We start from the raw sequence: 17,552 nt of genomic DNA on the forward strand, positions 1-17,552 counted from the left end.
GATTTTGAGACTGAATATTGCTGATCATGTAGATAGATACCCATAAATTATGTAGCAATTATTATTGATGTGATGTGGCTTGGGTTGAAGGACAGGAGCACGAAATCTCATTTTGTGCCCTTAGCTCATTATTGTGATCGACAGCTTCGGTGGACGAAGCTGTAGTTTCACCCAGTATGCGTTAGTGTGTTTGAAAGCACGTAACGGGAAGTAATGCAAATTTTTCGATTCGTTCCGTATTTTAACAAAACAGGCGAGTAGACGACAATATTTACTCGCGTTTCTTTTACAGTATTAAATCGATTTGGAAACGAAACAGTTACATAAGGGCGTTCGTTGGACTTTGAAAGGTCTTCACATTTGGAAAATGGCGATTAGAAAATATATCTTCATATAGGCTACAGAACATAACTCAGTTTATGACATAATCAAGCGTTGTTTGCTAACAGATGAACAGAGCAAAGGAAGGACTTCTTACATGCAAAAGAGATTATACTTGTAATCGAACAAGTGTAGGACTTAATTTTATGTGACTTTTATTCAATTTTTGTCCTAGATATATTACCTGGAGTTGATATTAAATCATTACCGTAAATCTTTAGGGGAAATAGACTGTTGTTCGTACTGACGCAAAAAGTAATTTTTATTTTGGTTTTAGGTAGACTAGGTTGCACAACTTTTTGACGTGATAACTTCTTATAATTTCGTCTGCCAATAATAATAATAATAATAATAATAATAATAATAATAATAATAATAATAATAATAATAATAATAATAGCTTTATTTAACCTGGCAGAGTTAAGGCCGTAGGGACTTCTCATACTCAATCAGGAGTAAAACTTGCTTCCATAATTGAACATACAACTGAATCGGATTTAAGAAATTACGTACAGATATGATTTACATAATGAGGTCAAAAGAGGCATTTAAATAAAAATGTATCTAATAAAGTGAAAATAAGCATAGTGGAATACATCTTAATGTTGTTAGAATCAAATACGAATCACATAAAATCAGAAGCTCATAATTCAATAAAATGTACACAATGAAAATGAAAATAAACACATTGGAATACATATTAGTATAAAATTACAACTAAGAAAGATTCACATAATTAAACCATAAACCGACAATAATTTCAAGGAAAAATTGTTCCGGGGCCGGGTATCGATCCCGGGACCCTTCGCTTAGCGCGCGAACGCTCTACCGACTAAGCTACCCCGGGATCTATACACGACACCGTCACAATTTTTCCTTTGGATCCACACAACTCAAATGAGCCTACAAGACGCCAGAACTCAACTATGAGTGCACACAAATACTGTGTGACTTAAATTGTGTTAACGTACCTCCAGTAACGAATGTATTATACAAATCTGGCTTTCAGGTAGTAGCTCCCTGTAAAGCAGGGAGCTACTACCTGAAAGTCAGATTTGCATAAACCGACAATTGAATAAAATGTAAACAAAAAAAATCATAATAAAAACAATACATGTTGATCTAAATGAGGGGTTGGAAAGCAATGGTGGATTGTTAATGTTTAGGTGAGGGGTTTGGACTTAATCCATTGCTGGTTGTCACAATCAAAAAATTAAGACACAACGTTTCGAAGGGTGGTTCTCCCTTCGTCTTCAGGTGGAAGGAAGTAGGGAAGAGAAAAAACCTATTGTTGCGATCGTTACGTACAGCTATTCTGTATGACTGATTGTCGATTCCTGGCTTCGGTGGAGATTATAATTAAGAAAGACCAGAAGTCATTTGCAGTATGTTGGCACTAAAACCAAACGGGATAAAGAAGATGGGTGTGAAGTGGCTAAAAAATTGATGAAAGACACACTGTTCCCCACCCCCTCCTTTTGTGTGCCAACATACTGCAAATGACTTCTGGTCTTTCTTAATTATAATCTCCACCGATGCCAGGAATCTACGATCAGTCATACAGAATAGTTGTACGTAACGATCCCAACAATAGGTTTTTTCTCTTCCCTACTTCCTTCCACCTGAAGACGAAGGGAGAACCACCCTTCGAAACGTTGTGTCTTAATTTTTTTGATTGTGACAACCAGCAATGGAAAAAGTCCAAACCTCTCACCTAAACATTAAAAACAATACATATTGATGTTAAGTGATAAATAAACACGATTTACATGATAAGGTCATGAGCAGACATTTGAATATAGAGTACACAGAAATGAACAGTGCGGTAAACTTTTGGACATTAAATTGGAAGGAAATACGTAGGACTGTAGGCTAAAAATGTTAGCCTAACGGAATTCGGTAAAATTCCTAATGGATTTGGTTCATGTCAGATATCATTGTGTGGGACAAATGACTCACTTCGCTATTAGGTGTGCCGAGTGGGAAATGTGTCGCGCACGGGGGGGGGGGATAGCGCGCGAATAGCTGGAGTTCAATTTCGGGTGCACAGTCAACAACTTCGAGAAGGCACTGTGATTACACTCGTTGTCCAATTTAGATGCTAAGTAAACCGTTTTCTCGGACGAATAGTTATATTTAATCAGAAGTTTCGGTGTGGGTGTTGTGAAAATGTAAACAAATTTTAGTGAAAATTTAGTATAGCATTGCGTTACAATTGCCAAACTGAAGTTGAAATTGAGGAAACGTGCTCAAACCGATAGAACAGATCAAGAAATGTAGAAAAGTTCGTGAAAAAATTTTAGTGAAAATTTAGCATAGCATTACGTTACAATGGCCAAACTGAAGTTGAAATTGAGGAAACGTGCTCAAACCGATAGAACAGATCAAGAAATCTAGAAAGGTTCGTGAAAAAATTTTAGTGAAAATTTAGCATAGCATTGCGTTACAATGGCCAAACTGAAGTTGAAATTGAGGAAACGTGCCCAAACCGATAGAACAGATCAAAAAATCTAGAAAAGTTCGCTATGAGAAGGATCAGAAAGTGCAGGGAACGCCGGAATGTCCAGCGCGCGGATGCCGCTCAGCCGGTTACGAGAACAGCTGTCGGCCATTCTACTGTTCACTTGTCCTACATTGTGTGTCCAAATGGCATGATCAACAGAGATGATCTCATGACAATCCAAAAAGGTGCCACTCACCACTTCAACAATAGTAACCATATAGAAGATAGCTTTTTTTTTGACGTTGTTTAGTCAACTAGGGGATAATTTTTTTTTCGTTGTTAACTCTATAGCATCAATATTAGTGCTTTATGGTTGTGCTAACAGATGGATTTACTTGTCAACAATGCGACAGTGAAAATTATGTTCAGGTTGCTGCCCAGCGTCAGTCCTGATATATTATATTTTATACAGGGACATCATTTTATTTTTACTTCAGTTCTTATTGTACCTCAGTTTTTGAATGTACTTCACTCCCACCCCTTCTACTAATGAAGTTCAACCGTCCTTCACACAGATCCAAGACTGCATATACAGTCATAGTAGCTTTACGTTCAGAGTAAACAGTACGTTCCAAAAATATGTTCGCGTTTTCCAGTGACGAAAGAGCTTTCAATATTTAATCATTTTCGCACAGGTACTGTCGACCATTTGTCTACGTCGCATCCCGGTTTCCCCCACCTGCTTCTATTCGCCTTTCTGTAAAGGCTAGTGGCTGGGCTGTCTAGGTTCTTTTCTGAGAACATTAATTTCTGTTAGGAATTGGACGTCTACGTAATATTATAACCATACAGTTGTTTAAAATAACTTAAATAAAAGGGCTTCGTTAAGTAATTAACTGTCACATGATTTCCTCCCTTTCTACGACCCTGCAATATAACTACTTGGACGGACAGTAGATAGCATATCTGAGTAATTTTATCTTTTCGGATCGGGCAGAAATGAAGATTGAATTTACAGTACGTAAGGTACTCTTTTATAGAGTAGGTATAGAATTATTTCAATATGAGTTACTGATACGAAGTACGAAACTGGTAATTGGAATTACGTACAATAGTCTATAGTCCGATAATATGTACATTAGAACTGAAGCCTGTATCGAAATGAACGGCCACACATTTTCAAAAATGTGTTTAAATATCCATACTATGATTATTTTTCAATTTAACTTCATTCTCCATAGTGTACGTTAATGTGCTGTAGACAGTATAATATACATTGTATAATGAATACGTCCACATGGACAGCTAAGTTCGTGAGTAAAAACACTCATTGTTAATACAGTACTGTATTTTAATTAAACAAAAACCTAATGAAAATTATCAAAGTCAAGAGGGTGATATTTCCTAGTTTACGTAAATGGATGAACTACTTTTCTTCTCTCCTATACCTAGTAAAGTGATTTGTTTGTATTTTACTCCAGTATCATCGAACTCCAGTCGTGGAAGGGAGCAGCAAACGGTGTTTGCGGTTCTCAATCATGATCCAAAGATATAGCCAGGTTAGTATTAGAAATGTTAGTAAAAATAAAATGATGTCCCTGTATTTTTTATGATTGACAAATTAATATTAACCCGGCACACTCACAATCATACAAATTTTCGGGCTCTAGACACCCAGTCAATTTTTCTTCTTCAAGAAGAGCCCGGAAATCGAACGCAGGAGGTCCACATCTCGAAGACAGCATGCTTACCAAAAGAGCACGGAAGCAGTCTTAAATATTTTACGAAATGAAGTACATTATAATTTTGTTTGGTGTTTTAATGGTAAATTTATCATGGCTTGATTTTAGTTACACTTGCATTCTTATACTGGAAATTCCAGTTTCACTATTGTCTGTCAGTGCTAGGAACACTGTATAATTGTGTTATGAAGTTGTGCAACATTTATTTTAAAAGAATATACATAAATAATTTCATGCGTCATGTATACGTATAGTCCTATAAAATTTAATTCAGCTAAAGCGATTGTATTTTGCGCATCCTTTACTTGAAAGCAACAAGTGTAATCATTTTGAATGCATGTAATGTAGTCTATATGTATATCGTATATTAATAGAGTAAAACGGAATGTATTCGGAAATTGAGAATTCATTAAGTTCACAAAGCCCACGTAAATTCTATTGGGTCATGATGAATATAACATTTTTCGTATACGTGAACATCAAAACCATTCACCTTCAATTAAACATCAAAAGGGACGGAAAGAATTCTCATAAAAGCAGAACAGTATAATGGAATTCATGGTCTCTATTCAGAGTGTTATGAAGAAGCGTATGAGTAATTTGTTTTATTGTAAAAAAAATACTGGATCTCGTTTAATTTCAGAAGTAGCATGTACGAGGGAGAGTAAAAAATAACCTTAATAATTGTTTTATTAATTGAATATGTACAATAAGATTACAAACACTTCATCATTTTTCAACAGAGTCCCAAGTACGTTCAATGTAAGTGGTCCTATTATACTATGTTGAAAATTGATGAAGTGTTTGCAGTCTTATTGTACACATTCAATTACTAAAACAATTATTAATGTTACTTTTTGACTCCCCCTCGTTGTATAATTTTATCATAAATGAATTGATTGTTCATATCTCTTCAGTAGTCATTAATCCTAGTTTTTGCCATACTTGGCATTGGATCGGATTGCACGGGTTTTAATTCGACCGAGAGCAATGAATATTAAGACGCTTTAAAAATTCTTAGTACTGGTACTACTTGGCCTGAAATTTAAGTAAAGCTGTAGACTTACGGCAGCATTGTCAGAGATTAAACGGAGCGGAGCGCTCCATTATGACTCGTTGCGTGCTCCGGTGTTTCCACAGACATAAGCAAGTTCACGCTCCGACTGCACTCTCTAGCTTCACAACCGGTTTTGGAGCTTACAACTCTGACACTACTGATTTACGCCAACGAGACTGATTTTATTCCAGTAAAAATTAAAAAGTACCTGAGAGCTGTTCTTCGCCCTTCAAACTTCCTTTTCTTTGTTGACAAGCTCATAAACGGAGTTATGTGGGGACATGGGTGGTCACTGCCCCCCCCCCAAACTTGTCTCAACTCTTTTTTTTTATTAACGTTAGAAAATATTGAATTCAAAACATCTTTTTTGCTTTTGTTTATGATTAACTTTCTGTGCCTAAATTGTAGAATTAATGTCTTCAGATCATGTGTCTGAACTATAATATTTATTTTAAATTTCTGAATGTATAAGAATTTCTATACCTCATTTGAGGAATGGAAGCACTGTAATGTTTCTTTTGTAACAGCCTGTACTCATGTATCAGAAGTCTGCAGGTGTTCAGGCCGCCATTTGGAGAAATATGGGTAACACTGCACAATAATGCAGAAAAAAAGAAAAGTGATCCTAGTATAATGTGTAAACTTAAATGCGAGATTAAATAAAATAATTAGAGTTTACATTTCATATATCTTCAGGAAGGCAAACTTCATATAAAAATGTTCTGTTAGCACTGTTACGTAGTTTTATTGATGTATCCTTGTGTTTCTGTACGAGAGAAAAAAAGATGGAGATTGTTTCAAGTTATGCCCTATTAGTTATAATTTGTAGTAGACCTACAGTTCAAGCCAAATACAATTCGGTCCGAAACGTCGCAGATATGGATGTAACATTGTAAGAAACATGGCTCCGAAAAAACTTTATTAAATTACCATATTCTTATATCGTCGTTGTTCCTGCAATAACTCCTATATGACATATTTATCGATTTTAAGATTTTTACTCTATTAAATAACTTAAACAGTGTTACAGCAAATAATAAAATCTCCTATATGTAATTATATTTCTTTGTTTCGAAAATGTAAGAATTCACAGTCTCCTATGTGCAGCTGCCATAGAATGAATAAATGTGTGTTTTTTCCTACTGAAAAATTTTATATTTTGCACATAGGAGTTATTGCAGGAACAACGACGATGTACTGTACCATGGTCTAGCTCAGTAGTGTCAGTGTTTTAAGCTCCGAAACCGGTTGTGGTGCTAGAGACGTCCAGTCGGAGCGTGAACTTGCTTATATTTGTGGAAGCACCGGAGCTCGCAACGAGTTATAGTGGAGCGCTCCGCTCCGTTTAGGCTGTGTCTGCCAACGCTGGTCTAGCTATAACGGGAGGAGGAGGTAACTGATGTCCCCCATAACCTCGTTATATCGGGATTCTTTGGTTTTGATTTGTCCCCCCCCCGCCCCAAGGAAATTGTTCTCTCTCCTCCTATGGGCAAGCTACAATCGTAGATGTCTTGTGAGATAACGAGACTTCCGACACATTATAAATTTAGAGTGTATTGGTCTACTTAAGTCACACAATGTTTCCGAAAAAAATATGAAAAGTATATAAAAATGACAAAAAAATTGTTTATATCTACAAGAATTGTCCCAGAATTTCGTGGCTACACTTCATTCATTACAATCACATATTTGTGCCGGATCAATATTTTTTTTCTGGAGCAAATTCATTCGAAAGACGAGTCTATGAATCGAGAGCTACCGTGCTGGTCTCTGTGGCCTAGATTGGGTCTCCAGCCGTGTCGCGATGGAAGTTGGTGAAAAAAGCAGGAAATTAAAGAATTTTTCTCGCGTTACTTCTATTTCTTTCTATCTTTCACTAATATTCTTAACTTGTCCTCCATTTCTACAGTACTCAAAAATAGGCTGGCTAGAATCTTGAGGCTGGGGGGTAGTATGGTTATTTGATTCTGATTGGGAAAGTCTAAGGGCTTCGGGCCGTAGAGCTTATCAAGTATTCGTTTGTGGATGGGACATGGCTCTATCAGGGCTGAGACAGGATGCCTCAGTTGTCAGAATCGGATTTACGATTGCTACCCTGGCCATATCTCGGACTTAGACAATCATCACATATACAGTACAGTATTAATGAATGGATCACTGAAAGTCTAAATGCAAAAACCCTTTCCGTGTTTGAGCCTCGAAAAGCCAAGCCAAGATAAAAATTGTCTTCGGAAAAGGTATTATGTGTCTTTCACGTGTTAAATTTTGTTACCTTGTTACATGTTTCGGCCTGCTATTGGCCATCTTCAGAACTGGTTGTTGCAGGTCTTGGCGCCTTTTGTTTTGTTTCCTGTGGAGGTGTTTTTGTGTAGTGCAATGTGGAGTCAAAGAGTGTGTGTGTTCTGAAATTGATTTGTGTTGAGAATTTCATTTGGATGTGTTTTTATGTGTCTCTATATTTCGTATTGTTCTAGTGTGTTTAGTTTCTGGCTTTTTGGTTGGATGTGTAGAATTTCCATGTCTGTGTTGATGGCTCTGTAGGTGTAGTTAGCATTTGTGATATGTTCTGCATATGTGGAATTGTTTTGTAATTTTGTTATGGCTGTGATGTGTTCTTTGTCTGTTTGTCCTATGTAGAAGTTATTGCAGGTGTTACATTTGAGTTTGTATACGCCTGTGTGGTTGTATTTGTTTCTTTGTGTTGTTTGTGTGTTGAGATGTTTTTGTAGAGTATTATTTGTTCTATATGCGATGTTGTAATTTTATTTCGTGAATGGGGTTGCAATCTTGTGTGTGTTTTTGTTTTCGTGTGTTAATGTGGTGTATTTTTTGTGTTCTTGTGTTTGAGTTGTATTCTTACTTTTTTGTGATTATGTTTTGTCTTTCGTAATATGTTGTTTATTATTTTGGGGTTGTATCCGTTTTCTTGTGCTATGTATTTGATTGTGTTTAACTCTTCTTTGTAATCATGTTGGTTAATGGTATGTTGAGTAGTCTATGTACCATTGTTCGGAATGCAGCTTGTTTGTTAGATTTTAATATTAGATTTTAATTTGTATAGTTTTAGTATTTTAATGACTTTATTGACAACACAATACATCTGAGATACCATAGAAGGGATCTACTTAGCATGGCTAAGCACATTCACATTGTTTTAAAATGAATTCGTTTTTAATTTTGACAGGACAATTAATGTTGATATAGATAATATAGTCACTATGTCATACTTTATTCTAGTCAAGGCAGTTTTAAATGTAAGCTTGTATTGTAATTGATTTTAGGTGATACTTATATTTGTACCTGAAAATGCCCCATTAGGGGCGAAAGCGTTTGTATCAAGATTACATAGGATGTAACACATCAATGTTTTTTTTCTCATATGTTTCTTTTCTCATATGTTTTTCTTTCATATGTAATGCAATGCTTAAGCCATATTGACTGAATAATAATTAATCATATTTTGATATTTGTTATTAACACGAGGCTTAGCTGAACATTTCCCAACATGAATTGTAAAAAATAAAATTGTAAGTAAATAAAGGTACAAAAATAAGTGTATACTGAAGTAGGTATATGAAGAAATATAGTCCTAAACCAATAAAAAAAAAATAAAAGAAAATAATGAACACGTCATTCTCTTCTACATTCTTCAAGGTTCCTGTGTTCCTCTACGGTTACTTGCTTAGGAGAAGCTCCGTAAATAAATTGCATGGAGATAGTTGATACTATAGGAAAATTATATTTCGTAGCATTTCTTTTCCTTCTGCACCTGCAATATAATTTTTGGGAATTGCGGAAAAATAACAATGTGTTGAAGGCGGTGGGCACAATTATTCCCAGATTTCCTGCTGCAACTCTATCCTTTCAATTATCAATTCAATATTAACTCCCTGGGATTTGATTTCGAATTTCTTGGCTTGAAAATCGGAGCCAAGTACGAATAAATATCTTCTAGAAAGAGAGCCTTTGTCCTGTTTGAATACCTGATAATAAATGTGAAATGTGTCTCAGTGCCAGTGCAGTGAGTGAGATGTCATAGTGCCAATGCAGTGAGTGAGATGAGAGTGAAGTGAGAGTTTATCAGTATCAAGTGAAACTTATAGGGCCTATACGTATGTGGGCCGTAATAGAAAATTAGGTTCACTTATTAATTAGGTTATTTTGTGTATTATCATTAATGTTATTATTGTTATTTATATTGTGTATTTTAATCGTATTCTGTATTATTTTTATTGTGTGTAATTAAGTTACCACTGCCACCGGGTGTTTGCCCACTTACAGTGTAAATACAAATCTTCTTACATTTCACCGATTTTTATTTTCCTTCTACATTGAAATGTATAATGATTTAAATTATTATTTAGTCTATTCTCTGGACACTAATGTAGCACGACATGCTTAAGATTTAAAAAAAAACTATTTTAGGATTTTGGATAATTATTTTTTTTATTGTCGCATCACTAGTTTCGGAGGGAAATAGGATTTGTGCTACAGAATTAGGCGTACTGTAGTCCCAAAGTATCTCCGTTGATATTGCTGTGGGAAAAAATACATCTAGGTAAATAAATATACAAGCATATGTATATAAATATCGGGATAAATGAAAAGGTGGAACAGTCAGTAGCTATGCAGTACAAAGGGTTCAGTTACGAGAGAAATCTTTTTTCCTACGGTCGACACTCGCTTAAATAGCAACAAAATTATACCGGATTTTATATTAAAGCAATTTTTATCGGATCATGGGAAATTTGGTCTTATTTAGAACGATTTAAATTACACAAGAAAAATGGCTAGGTACTTATGTATCTGTGAGGAACAGCAAACTGGATCACCTATTGCTTCATTGTCCAGTATTCGAAAACAGAAGATTTATTTTGGTCGGACATTTACATTTTTGTAATGTAATATATGACAAACCATTATTCAATGTGTTCCGAAAAACATGCTGTTATAAACAGTTTTGTAATTGTATATGTAATATATTTAAGAACTTGTAACTAATTAAAATTAATGTAGTAGATGGAAGTGTTAATTTCAAGTAGCAAGACTGGGTTACCCACGTCAAATAAATTCCCATTGTAATAGTATGAACTATCAGTCTATAACTACAACCGTAATGTACTTTCGGGTATAATAGGGTTCAAGAAATTGTATATTCAACTAAATAAATGTCAGGATAGTCAAAAAAGTGTAAGAGAATAAAAAAATATACAAGTGAGTAAATAACAGGCCTATATTGGTATATGCATCAGAAATCTGGACTATGATCGAAGAAAATACAAGAAGAAGATTAGCATAACAAGATTTAGTGTCTTCAAAATAATAATGTTGAGAAAAACATATGAATAACGAAAGGAAAGTAACGTATAATAATCAATTATATGACTTATTCAGGGAACCAGATGTTATCACATTCATAAGAATTGGCCATCTACATTGGACTGATGAATTAACAAGAATGGAAAAACAGAGAACAGCAAAGAGAGTTTTTTACTCAATCCAAAGAGTACCATATACAGTGGGGGACCAAGGAACAGGCGGGATGATAATACGATATAAGGTACGAAAATTATTAGAGCATGTAACTGGATGAGTAAAGAGAGAAGAGAGGAAAGTGGCTTCTGAGAAATTCTAGGACCCTCAAAGGATTAAGCCGATGATGATGATGATGATGATGATGATGATGATGATGATGATGATGATTGTAAGTGAATGATGTGCAAGTAAATAAGTGAGTGAAGAAATAAAATAAGTTAATAAAATATGACGTAGTAAATAATAAATATAGAAATGAATAAGGAAATAAGTAACTGAATACAGGTTACAATAACATCAGCATCATGATTCTGCACGGAAAGCACAACAGTCTAGTGAACAAAAAAAATATTGTGTTTTGTAACAAGTTTCCTACCCTCTTTTCTCCACCCAGCTAGAGGTAAGCATTCACAGGTGCCGCAAGAGCTGCACGAATCGCATTACTGTACTTCAGTGCAATGTAGTGCCACCGAATTCTCTCTATTTGTGACCGCAGTTTGAAGATGATTCTCAAGTTTGTACTGTGTATTCATTCAAGTTTGATGTGAGCTCCTCTGTTAGTCCGGCAGATATCAAAGTGGTATTTCAAATACCACACACAATTAAAACATCAGTAATATCGGCTGTGATAATTACCTTGAATTGTTGTTTCAAGTTGTTGATGTTGTTAATTGGTATACTGTTCAATCTTTAAATGACATAACCTTATAAGTCCATAGAAGTGAAGTCCGGAGACAGTGATGACCATGGTCCCATCTGACTCTCTTGAGCCATCTCTGTGGAATTGTTTCATTTGGAAAGTCTCAAACTGCACCAGATATGTACGGAGCAGAATTTGCCCAAAAATTGACGGTGGGAATTTGGGGTACCTACCACAAAAAGTTCAAAATGTCGGAATAATTCTGTGAGCTTTGATTGGATTTCGCAAAGGTGAAAGGGCCAATCACTTTGTTTATTACAACAGCATGCAACACATTAAATTGCGACCTATTGCGCTCATGGTCACCAGTGGCATATGTTCTTTTCAAGAGTTCATATTGGTACAATCACTAAACGCTATACGATCTAAAAAAAATGTTCGTAATTTTGTATAACCATAACATTAACAGTCGATTAGTAAGAAATTATGGCAAATGTGAAAGAATACTTGGAGAGTTATTAAATTATTTAGTGACTCCTCACAACTCTATCATGTTCCAATGCAGTCATAATCTCTAGTACTTAAAACGCCATGAAAACTTTACCGACGCAGTATAAATAACTGAAATATTATGTTCTTTGTATTACTAAATTTGGCAAGGGCCAGTTACCAAAGTTACGAACGTAATGGTATTATTATTATTATTATTATTATTATTATTATTATTATTATTATTATTATTATTATTCAGTGAATGAAGGAGATACTGTACGTAAGAGAGTAGCGAGGGTCTATTCATTAGTATAGCCGTTGCTAAGACACATACGCCAGTTTTGCTCCAAACGCTTGACAGTATAATATATTTCTCGAGGAAATAAAGAAGTAAACTAAGCGGGCTTAAGGCTAAATGACATGGCGGCCGTCGCTAATAATATGCGACTTGCGTTGTGTCGTGATGGATATACAACCCGCAGTGACAGCAAAACAAGAATCAGCATGTTCAGTCTTGTTTGTGCAAGAAACACTGCATGTTTGCTTCCGTGCCCCGTATTTCTCACACGTGTCCAATGGTGCTCTCCTTTTTTTTTATGGCCAGTTCAAACAATGGACTACATTTTACGTCTGTTTCTCAAGGAAAGTTGTATGGGCCTGGACTCGAAGACCGGTTTCCGAAATATGAATAGCTGTGGAGGAATAACAAATTATCAAAAGAAATAGTTGTTTTGTGTGCAATAACATATTATTATAAAGAGCAAATGACAATATAGTAGAAGTAGTATTGTACAGTAGTGGCAAAAAAACCGGACCGACCCTTGTAGCTGATTTCAGAGCCTTGTTCACTCCAGAGCACGATAGACTGGTAACTAAGACTTTCGTGGTTGGAATCCTGCCTGGGAAGGAAACTATTTTTTGTTCCTTATTCAAATTTATTCCCAATAATTTTCGATTGCAGCGATATTTTACTAAATTAACTTATTATTATGATTTTTCGTGCATTAATAAAGTTTAAATTCCTGTTCTTACAGAACTTGCATTACTGGTCTTAACTGGTGTCACTAATATAACTTTTAAATTTAATAATAGGCCGATAAATAATTTGTACGTTGATAAGTGAGTGCTAGCTATATACCGATGTTAATGCTGTCATTCAACATTGTAACGCACTCCAGCAAAATAAATAAATATATAAATAAATAAGTAAATAAATGAATGAAATAAGTGAATGAATGAATGAAAGAATGAATGAATGAATGAATGAATGAATGAATACATAATACGCGTACTGCAGTTTAAAGACAACTGGAACATGGCAAAATCTAAACCCGTGAAGAAATACTACTTCCAAAGGAAATGGGAATATGATTATTTTGTTGTTGAAGACGAAAGAATTGTTTGTTTACTGCAGCCGCGGCGAAAATGCGACTCACGAGCACATTGTGGCTCGCAGTGCATTTCCCTTGCTTCCTACCTACAACCCCCACCCTCTCACTCACTGGAGTCAAACTCCGTTCCATGTATATTTGTCTCTGACCTGCGTGTGGCGTATCGTCGCAATGTCTCTTTCGAAACCATGTACCTCTATAAAAACGAAAGTTTCAAGTAGGATGGGAGGATGCATTTTTTGCTGACAATATGATGAAAATATTAAATGTATGATTTATTCACAAGTATTACTAGGAAAACGGTTGTATAACATAAAACGGCATTATAAGTTGCTACATGTTACTGATGAAACATTAAAAGGTTAAGTGTTGTTATTATTATTATTATTATTATTATTATCATCATCATCATCATCATCATCATCATCATCATAATCGCTGTACGTCGATCCTTTTTCAGCAGATGTACGAATAATGCGGTTAGATCTTCAATTTAAATTCACATATTTACAATGTGATGTTAAATGAAAGCTAGATGTAAGGACTTGACAAATGTTGAACTTTTCAAATCTTTGGCAAAAAATAAATATTTGAAGCTTCGTTCTTTCGCTTGGTCTGTTGAAGCCATGTTCGCTACAACTTACGTTTGTGAAAAATTATTTTCAACAATGAAAATAGTAAAAATCAAATTTAGATCACGACTGACAGACAAATACCTTCGTGATCAACTACGACTGGCAGTAAGCGACATAATTCCTGATTTTGAAACTCTGCCGCAGAGACATTCTGAAGACAATTAATTTTAGGATGTGATAATGTGTCCCATGTTTTTTTGTTCATTTCTTTCTTCGTTACACATACTAAACATTAGTTTGTAACCTTGTACTTTATATAATTTTATTTAAGTGCCTGACGTAAGGAAAATGAAAAACCGTTAATGTCAGACAGTTGCTTCAATTCCCCTTCGGGCGACCGCCTCCCTCCATAGGTGCTATGCACGTTGCAGCTTACACAGTGGCTCGGCGCACGATAGCATTTTCGCCACCGCTGGTTTACTGTGTCCAATCCAATTTATTTCTACTCGTCATTTCAGTATTAAACCACATTTCAACAAAGCCCATATTAAGAATTATGGAATACACAAACTTTCGGGTAAGTTCATTATTACGAACTGTATATTGATTATTTATTTATTTATTTATTTATATACTGTTAAATTAAGGATGTCACCCGTTGTGTTCATTTTGAATTGAAATTAATAGTGACTTTCAAGGTTCATTAATTAAATGCTATAAATTTATGTTTCCGTAGGTGATGATAGGAGAAAAGTTTTCGAAAATCTAAAGCAGGTTGGGTGCAAAGAAATCTCAAAGAAACTACTGACAGAAAATCTAGCATAATTGTAAACCTTGAAACGAGATAACGCATTATAAGTATTACAATGAATTTATTACAATCATTTTTGAAAATTACATGCCGCCACTGATGGACCTTTGGCTGCCAGAGAATGCAAATAACTCTACGCGGAAGTCGATCATCCCCAATAGAAGTGGGGTGAGGCTGACGTCATATTTCCTCTACTTACGAGTTCTGCAGGCCTGGTATAGAAATATGAGACAATGCACTTCACTTGACGATATGTGTCAGAGGAAGAACAATTATTGGTTCTGTGCATCTGAAATCTGACTAGTGTAATATGTAGCTAGTCGGTGATGTATGCAATGGAGGGGAAAGGAACTGACCATCCTAACTCATTATCTCCTGGCCTATTTGCCTCTTAAGTGTTGCCTTCTTGGTATCACTTGTGAGGTTGAGACCTGTCTTTGGACAGTTGACTAAACAACGTGTGTGTATATATATATATATATATATATATATATATATATATATATATATATATATATGTGTGTGTGTGTGTATGTATATATATATATATGTGTTTGTGTGTGTGTATAAAATACCTCTATCATAATTTTAAGTTTATTTTCCTCCAAAACAAGACCAATCCTTGTCTAAAATTTAGTATTATTGTGCATGCCACTTGAAAACTCGCTGAGTCCGTAGACAAGTGAATTAAAAAAAACTAGTCATAAATATGGACTTAACGCGTTTTGGGATGACACTTCAATTCTCACATTCATAGTTTGCCATTGGCACTGCCATGACTTTGTAAAATTTCATTTGCCTTGTTTTTAGAGTCTTGTTTTTTAATGTTCTTAATATGATTCCATTCATTTGTCTAAATTTTCCAATTCGATAGTTAAATCTTCTTCAGCACAGTATAAAATTAAAACTTAGATAATTAAAACGACGTTTGTTCAATTATTTCATTCTTTATAACTATCTTACAAGGTTCGTGATTTTTTCAAATGAAATGTTTTCATTACTTCTTTGATGCTGCTGCCTGCTCTTTGAAGTCCACCTTCTGCTTGCTTAGAAACACCTGGTCGTCGGTAAATAATAGACTATAGTTTCCATTCGGTGTTTATTAAATACAATTTTTCCTTTTAGCTGTTTTATCCACTGTTTAATACAGTAACTTCGTCTGTGTGCATGCCATATAAGGCTGGTGACAAGGCATATTTCTGTTTATCACCTTGCTTTGTTTCCTCTGTCTTATTCCCTAGCCTTTTTTACATACTCTGAATCACTTCGATTAAATGCATAGAATGTCATTCGATGGTGTTTGAATAGAGGGAGATGTCATAAAAATGAGTTCTGAGATAAATGAAAGTTAAACTTCGGACCCTTATTGCAAATAATTTTCTACACAAATAAAACATATCATATGCTAGTATTATTTTGTTTTTACATACTCACTTGTACAATTTAACTTCTGTATCCACCTATGGAACAAAACTCCGTTTGCACAAAAAATGACAACCTCCTTCACCCGAACACCATCGCATTTTTCTTGCATTATTTCCCGTAATTTATTCTACAGATTATTACCGAAAGTTTTTTTTGTAATCTGATGATATCAGGAAATTTGTCCGATTGAATTCCCGCCATTTTTATATTAATTGTTGCAGTAAGAATATACAAACGGAGCAAGGTTCCCTTTAGTAAACCCCCATTGTTTTTCTTGAATTATTGATTCCTTAATGATATATAGTGTCCCAAATTGATGTATACACATTTTGTAACACTATTGCTCAGCAACAGATGAGAGAGATAAATACGATTTTTTGCAGTTCTGTATTCCTTAATCCACTACATGTTCAAAATGGCCTCCTTCCACCCCAGTACACTCCCAACAACGACGTACAACAGAGCGACATACCATACTGTTACTCCTGGAAGATTGACGACCTTTTCTTGAAAGATGTGGGTTTTCGTTAGCCCAGTACACACATTTGTGCCGGTTCATTGTGTCATTAAGTTTAAATGTGGCTTCATCTGACCAAAGAATTGTTTTGAAAATCTTTCCTTTCATCACACATGTTCAAGAACCACTCACAAAATTCTAGTCGCTTATCTGGGTCGTCCTCAATTAGGGGGTGGACAATTCCCGGAATGTAAAGCTTCCATTTTTAAGTTCGCAAAATTCGATGAACACTGGATTTGCTGATACCAATCTCACGAGAACATTGCCTCATTGACTTCTTAGGGGAATGTGCAAAAGCATGTATGACTACATCAACACTCTCGTTATCGGTGGAACTTCTCTTTCTTCCGCACAGTTCCGTCGGCTTCAAACTTGTCTCAGATTCTTGTGATAGTTAACCTTATTGGTGGTTGTGTTTCAAATTCAACTCTCTAACGTCGTTGAGCCTCAACAGCATTTCAGTATGCACTTAAGTTCATCGAACGATAATTGCACCGCCATGTTTGGTTATAAACAGATAAACATGTTTCCATTCTTTCCACT

General features: G+C 35.2%; 1 non-coding gene across 1 annotated transcript; it reads right to left on the reverse strand.

Moving 5' to 3' along the window:
* Positions 1-1,155: 1,155 nt before the first annotated feature.
* TRNAS-GCU (transfer RNA serine (anticodon GCU)) lies at positions 1,156-1,229 on the reverse strand. Its single transcript has one exon. It is a non-coding gene; the product is annotated as a tRNA-Ser (tRNA).
* Between the last annotated feature and the right edge of the window lie 16,323 nt (positions 1,230-17,552).

The sequence above is a fragment of the Periplaneta americana genome, chromosome 6 (assembly GCF_040183065.1).
Source record: "Periplaneta americana isolate PAMFEO1 chromosome 6, P.americana_PAMFEO1_priV1, whole genome shotgun sequence".
NCBI classification, from domain to species: Eukaryota; Metazoa; Arthropoda; class Insecta; order Blattodea; family Blattidae; genus Periplaneta; species Periplaneta americana.